The sequence below is a fragment of the Dermacentor andersoni genome, chromosome 1, assembly GCF_023375885.2.
Source record: "Dermacentor andersoni chromosome 1, qqDerAnde1_hic_scaffold, whole genome shotgun sequence".
NCBI lineage: Eukaryota > Metazoa > Arthropoda > Arachnida > Ixodida > Ixodidae > Dermacentor > Dermacentor andersoni.
The window spans coordinates 77,024,657-77,032,176 of NC_092814.1; the positions used below are offsets into that span (position 1 = coordinate 77,024,657).

A 7,520-nucleotide genomic window follows, 5' to 3' on the forward strand; every position below is an offset into this window, starting at 1 on the left:
ATTCACCCGGCTACGCTGCCGCATATGCTATGGGAGTGCCCAGCACAGTACACACAGACTAACACCACGACTCTCTTGTCGAGGTTGCATGAGGCTCTGCGGAGCTCCGCCCTCGATGACCAAACCTGGGCGACCCAGCACGCCCGCGAGGCGGCGGCGAGGCAAGCCCTCGACGTCCCTTCGTGGGAGGCTTTGGCCCGGCCATCATAAAGTGCTGGTTCTACAATAAAGGTTTATTCCTCCTCCTCCTCCTCAGCACGAAACGTAGTAGCAACTACCAGCTCACCGCCCTGGTTTGCGACCACAACGAAACAGCAGCAAACAGTCGGCCACGCGAGCGAGGAATCCTCTTGGAATGAACGGGTAGCACCAGGCGCTTTTTTTTATATATATATAATTCGGCTTACTTCGGCGCAGCGCAATCTACGCGGCCGCCCCCTATTTAATGAAAAGCGCCGGAAGTGGTGACGCGACGGCGCTGTAGCATCACGGACATAGAGTTGGTCACGGACAACTATAGGCGCGCGGTAGGACGGGAAGGCGGAAGCTGCGCCATGATTGCATTCGCTGCTCTTGCTAGTTGCTACATGAACTGCATTGTCTCTATTTCGCCTGTGTTCGCGCTGTGCGAAATAATTTTAAACGTGTGATTAATTTTGTGTGCGGTGTAGAAAAGGATGTGGCCCGTGCGTTATGTATTACTCGTGCCCCACTTCAAAGCAAAGCGTTCCTACGCACTGGAAGATGGATCCATGGAGGCTGAGACGAGCAGTTGCAATGCGCCCGGTGTCGGCGGTCGGTAGTACTGCCATAATGGAAATTTTCAGGCAAGTGCCCATTTATTTGGTATTTCTTTGGTGGGTTACGTGTTTTTGTTCGCTCTAGAAGTATCTTACTGTGATCTCGTAGCATAATTCACTAATGTGAGGGCAAGAGCAGCTGCGCTCGTAGTAGGGCAAGTTAACTACCTCGATCGCGCTTGTCAAACCTACAATCGGTTTGTCAAACCTACAACGGGAGTGGTGCGCCTGCATAGTTCCGCTTTGTTTCTCAGCGCTTGAACGTTCGTAGATGTAATTCTCTTATATGTATACGTTCAGCGCGGTTTGTTGTAATACGGTCGTTCGCACTTAAGTGAAATGTCGGCTATTTTTGCGTCGTGTAGAAAAAGGACGACTGGCTTTCCCACCTTTCGAAAGAACCGGCGCGGTATTGGTTCTCCCTTGCGCGGTCGCGTGCTGCTGTTGCTGCTTGCCGGACGTCTTCAGCATGTTTTCGGCTCGCTGTGTGTGTGTGCGCGCGCGCGTACATGCCGGTTTGTATGTGCTGGCGTGTTTGCGTGTGTCTAGTGCGTACTACGTGTTTTGTGAGCGTGTTTGTGTATGCGTGCGTGTGTGCGCATGTTTCTGTGTGGGTCGTGTGTGTGCGTGCGCGTGTGAGCGTGTCTGCCTGCATGTATGTGTGCTTGTTCGTGTTTATCAATGTGCGCGTGCGCGCTTTTGTACATACAAGCCTGCGCTTTAAGAGTGCATATATTTGTGTGTGCGTGCGTATGTATTGCGTAAGGTCAGTAGACGTTTACTCGCAATAAAACTCTTCAAATTTGGTGCAGCGAGTGTTCCCGCCTGAAAGCCGAGTTTGGTTTCAAGCCACCCTGGACAACTGCTGTATGAGGCGCCGTTTCTTGGGAGGACCAGCGGGAAGGCGTCAGGTATACGCTTTCTCCTTTTTTCCCTCCTCTGCCCTGATGAATCGATATCCTTGGTTGTTATTGTGAAAGGAACGTTACATCCAGAGCATAAATAAGTGATTAAGGAATGTGGTAGTGTGTTTCGCCATTACACTATTTCTGATCTTAAAGTCTTGGATTTCCCATTAGCCCACATTTCCGTTGATGCAGACAACCGCTGAAATTGTGATTGGTAGGTTGTTCGAGACGTTCTACGCATATAGCAGTTCTCTCCAGAAGCTTTAATGAATTCTGAAATTTTGAAGTGTTGTGCTTTAGAGGTATCATATACAAGCTTTAGGTATCTCTGGGTAGTTTGCATGCCCTTCGAGAGCTGTCGCCTATAGCCCTATTGAAATTCGTAACTACAGTTTGGAGCACTGTGGAAGCTAGAAGGCTTGTCCTGGCTCTCGAGAAAGTGTTTAAGCTGGAAGTGTAGGTTGAGGAGTTTGGGGTTAGTCACACAAAGGCTTTTTTATGCCTTAGCAGTAGGAGTGTCAAACGATAAAAAAAGTTTGTGTGTCAAGCGTAGGAAGCTGCTCATGTGGTAGAGGCTTTGTGTGTGTGTTGTGTGTGTGTGTGTGTGTGTGTGTGTGTGTGTGTGTGTGTGTGTGTGTGTGTGTGTGTGTGTGTGTGTGTGTGTGTGTGTGTGTGTGTGTGTGTGAGAGTGCGTGTGAGAGTGCGTGTGAGCGCGCGCCCGTCCGTGCATGCGTGCGTGCGTGTGTGTGAATTAGCTCCTCAAAAGGGAGTATGTTGTAATGTTGTACTTTGTTGCTCGTCTGTTTGCCAAGAATTGGCAAGAAAACACAATAATCAATTTAACTTGAAATAATAAACTGCAAAGCATGCTGGCATAGTGGCGACAGCAGCATATGAGAATACAAACATGCAGCTGTGTGACAATCCTAATGCATGACTTCAACATCTGGAAGGAGGCGTGCTTCTTCAGTAAGCAGCACAAAGTCCATATTTTTGGCTTTTGTCGTGCAAACCAAAACGAGGCTCATTGCCAGTGATCTTGTCTTTTGTTCTAATAGCATTTGTTTATCTTGAACTTAGAGCGTCGTTTCTCGCAGCTCATGCAGATGGTAGCAGCAGTTTCACAATGCCCAGCCTTGGTGCCCTCCATCAAGAGCAAGCCACTTGCGTTCGCCTTCAGACAGATGGTTGATGTCTTCTTGAAAGCAGTTGGGAAGACAACATTGTAAGTAGATGTAGGTGTGTAGTGTAATATAATAAGTCAAGTTATAATTTAAAACTCTGAGGCTCCTTGGCCGCCTAAGCTTGATATCATGTGCAGTTGTGTGTGGTTGTAAATATTGCCGATGGTACAGTGCATACTGCAGGTATGACTGCTGATCCAAAGTATACACTTGCATTTTCTTGATGGCCTTTCATAATGAGGATTTTCTTTGTGCAAGAGTATTCACAGAATGGGGCATTGCAGCATCATATTCTTTATTGTGCAGTCACTGCTAATTTCGTATGACCTTCCTGCTACCAACTTATTTGCAGGAAAGGAATATTTGTTCACTCTCTGCAATGAGCTTGTTATTAGCTCATTGCATTACACTCTTCTACCTTTAATTTATTCCCATATAATTCTCAAAACCTTAAAATTTGAGCTGTTTTTATTTTGAATACAATATCAAAATCAAGATGCACCGGATTGCATTCTAGACTGCGAGGGATTTGAAGAAATTACAAGAAACCAGGACCTCTCGTGGGCGTTAAAAAAATCTTTCCGCATGCAATGTGCCTATTTCTTGTACTGAGCTAGCTGCTCATGAAAATTGCAAGCATATTTTATTTCACACAGTTTTACAGGATATAGCAGGCCTATCATTGTCTCTAAGCACAACCTTTCCTCATTTGCGTCATGAAAATCTGTCTCATGCTTAATTTGGGATGTCTTGAAAAATGAATGTTTCATAATTTTGAAACTACACAAAGTATTGGTTGAGGCTAGACAGTATTCAGACAACTTGACCGTGTTGAACCTAGCCATTACAAGACGAGAAAAAAAACATGCTCAGGAGCACTCATTCAATCAAATGTGATGCTTGTGGTCATTTTCCATGTGGCAAAATATACCTTTAAGCAAGAGAGCGCGGGTAGCCAATTTACAACCATTGTGACTCATGCGGGTAGTGGCTACACAGGATGAGAAATGGTTGTGGCTCTGAGGTTCATTGAATATGTGAACACTTATATACAATCCCGCCCCCCCCCCAGTGAGGGGTAACCGTGCAATATGTTTTGGGCGGTAAAGATGATTGTTTTAGAAGACAAGAAATTTCAGGCTCTAGTTGAGAGGCTACTGAAAGAAGGACCATGTAAATAGTCGCTGATTAACATAAACTGCGTAGGAGGGGCATCACAGTTTAGAGCATGAAGTAGAAAGTGGGAGCATAAGGAAGGATCATAAGGTTAAATAAGGGAATTCTACTTGTCGGCGTATTGCCAAGCTTACCCAATGAAAGAAGGGGGCATGTTCTAAGGAAAATAGTTGACAACACATGCTAAATTTTCGAGGAAAGTATGCTGAAATGCCAATTCTTACTAAATTAGTAAAGAAGAAATACACAATAAATTTTAGTATACAGAAAGGGTCTAATAAACTGCATTGGAGAGTTGGAGATTGTTGGGCTGGATGCATGTAGTGCAGGGCAAATGAGAATGCCAGTGGGGGTTCCCTCATTTTAATATTGTGTGCACTCTCTGTAAAACAGTACTCTTTGTCTCCTAGCGTAATAATGTTGTGTAAAAACAGTCGTTTTTTAATGTCTTGTGCATCTCAGTCTTAATGTGCCATATCCTGTAAGGTTCTCAGCTGCAGTACTTATAAAGTGTAATGCACAGATATATTGTAGATTTCATAATGTCAATTTTATATTAAGGTCACATACACACTCTTGGACAAATGCTTGTTGAGAGATGTCATTGGTAGTGTCTTTAAATTTTATTCTCTTATTTTCTATGGTGAAAAGGCTACTGTAAATTTATTTGCTTTTGCTGCTGTATGTGCCTTGTATTCACAATGACATAGTGGTTTAGTGTTCATGGTAACATGCAATTCCTAAATTTGCAAAATAGAAATTTCTCTTACCTTTCACTTGTCTTGCCCAGTTGCCTGAGCTGTGCATTGTGCCCAGTCACATTAAGTTGGTACGTTCAGGAGCTTGTTGCCTTATCAAATTTTTCGCTGTGTACGTGTGTAATTGCACAGACTGAACTCTCATGATCTCTTCTTATTTTTCTAATGCAGGATGCAAGATTCCAGCAATGCCATGCGCTGCATTTATTGGTCAAGATGCTCAGAGAATGGAGTCCCTGCACCTCGTGGTTAACTGTGAACATTTTTTTTCTTTTGGAAAGCTAAATGCCATTTGCTGCATTAATTGCATTTTTGCAGCTCAAATATGTACTATATGTTTTCTAATTTTGAATCAATTAATATTCACCGTTCAGTATAAAAAATGACGTACAGTGTGAAGGACAAGGACTGCGAGAGATGACATACACTGCGCTTACTTCCAACAATGTTTTATGTCGTTGCCACATCGGGTGTATATACAGAAGAGGGGTCATGTGCAGAAAATGAAAGGCAGTCACAAGGGGTGTTCTAACAGCAAGTCATTGTACTAAGAACATGGTCACTAGAAAAAAACAAATCACAATTTCTATCTGTTGAGATACAAGACTTCACTAGGGGTCAGCGTGATAGAGGGAGCACTAACGCACAAACTACCCAGTTTTCAGGTTAAATCGGCTTCAATAATTTACCGGGTGAGCTGTGTCTCGCTAAAACTTGCGTATCTTCAAAGAGGAGCATGCAGCCGCAGTCCTGGCAATTAATGCCCAAGTGGCCTTGAAAAGTGTTATAGACGTTGTTATAGTGCTCTCTTAAACGATCATTTAGGCACCTGCCTGTCCGTCCTACATATTTACTGCCTCAAAACAGGGGAATTTAGTAAACCACATTCGTTGTACATATCGCAAAACATTTTCTGTGCCCGACAGAGCAACAACTCTGACGCGATTTAGGTGCGTTTACACGCTTACAGAGCTTTGCCAGCTTCTCCGGGGCTGAGCAAAGGACTGCGATTCCTGCAGGTTGCCCAATCTTTTTTAGCCTATGGGAAACATCATGCACATACGTTAGCACGGCAAACCTGTGTCTTTCAACCGGCTGGTTCCTTGACTGAGCGGGCTCATCACGTTTTGTGCACTTCAGAAGCTGTTCCGCTATGACTGAAATTACGGCCAAAGGGTAGCCAACCCAAGAAAGGCGATCAACCTGTGCAGCAGGACTATCTTGCATTTCATGTGAGCAAGATTTGTTGAGGCTGTTGAGGAGGCGAAACTTTACAATACCTCGTTTAAGGAGCTTCGAGTGTGGAGAGTTAAAGGGAAAGAGTGACTTCTTACTTCTCGGTTCGAAACACCAGCACACATGTTTGTTTGCAAGGCACAGCCTGAGATCTACAAAGCACAAGGAATCATCAATGGGGACCTCAGGCATTAGTTCTAGAGGCTGCAGCTTTCTTAAATATCTCCAAGACTCCCAAAGCAGCAGGCTCGAAAGCGTTATCAGTGCAATCAATCAATACAAGGTAGTAGTCCACAAACCTGCACACTTTAACAGGAGACGCATCTAGGTGACCTTGAATATTGCAGTCATGATGAGCTAGATAAATATCACTTAATGGCGGCGCCAGGCATGATCCTATACAATATACAAAGGAATGGTGTTTGTATAGGATCATGCCTGGTGCCGCCATTAAGTGATATTTATCTAGCTCATCATGATTGCAATATTCAAGGTCACCTAGATGCGTCTCCTGTTAAAGTGTGCAGGTTTGTGGACTACTACCTTGTATTGATTGATTGCACTGATAACGCTTTCGAGCCTGCTGCTTTGGGAGTCTTGGAGATATTTTAAGAAAGCTGCAGCCTCTAGAACTAATGCCTGAGGTCCCCATTGATGATTCCTTGTGCTTTGTAGATCTCAGGCTGTGCCTTGCAAACAAACGTGTGCTGGTGCTTCGAACCGAGAAGTAAGAAGTCATTCGTGCCCTTTAACTCTCCACACTCAAAGCTTGTTAAACGAGGTATTAAATGTTTTACCTCGTTATCAGCCTCAATAAATCTTGCTCACATGAGATGCAACATAGTCTTGCTGCACAGGTTGATAGCCTCTCTAGGGTTGGCTGCCCTTTGGCCTTAATTTCAGTCATAGCGGAACAGCTTCTGAGGTGCACAAACCGTGATGAGCCCGCTCAGTCAAGGAACCAGCCGGTTGAAAGACACAGGTTCGCAGTGCTACCGTATGTGCATGATATCTCCCATAAGCTAAAAAAGATTGGGCAACCTGCAGGAATCAGTCTTTTCTCAGCCCCGGAAAAGCAGGCAAGGCTTTGTAAGCGTGTAAACGTGCCTAAATCATGTCAGTGTTGTTGCTCTGTCAGGCACTGAAAGCGTTTTGTGACATGCGCAACCAATGTGGTTTATCAAATTCCCTTGTTTTGCGGCAGTAACATTGTTGGACAGACAGGCAGGTGCCTAAACGATCGTTTAAGAGAGCACTATAACAACGCCCATAACACTGTTCAAGGCCACTTCGGCATCCATTGTCGGGACTGCAGCTGCATGCCCCTCTTTGAAGATACGGAAGTTTTGGCGAGACACAGGTCATCCGGGAAATTATAGAAGCAGATTTCACCAGAAAACTGGGTAGTGTGTATGTTAGTGCCCCCTCTATCGCGCTGACCCCTAGTGAAGTCTTGTA

The 7,520-nt window shown here is 44.6% G+C and overlaps 1 long non-coding RNA gene across 1 annotated transcript; it reads left to right on the forward strand.

Moving 5' to 3' along the window:
* Positions 1-541: 541 nt before the first annotated feature.
* LOC126544070 (uncharacterized) lies at positions 542-6,022 on the forward strand. Its single transcript, XR_008615235.2, has 3 exons — positions 542-1,711; positions 2,806-2,933; positions 4,998-6,022. It is a non-coding gene; the product is annotated as an uncharacterized lncRNA (long non-coding RNA).
* The last annotated feature ends 1,498 nt before the right edge of the window (positions 6,023-7,520 follow it).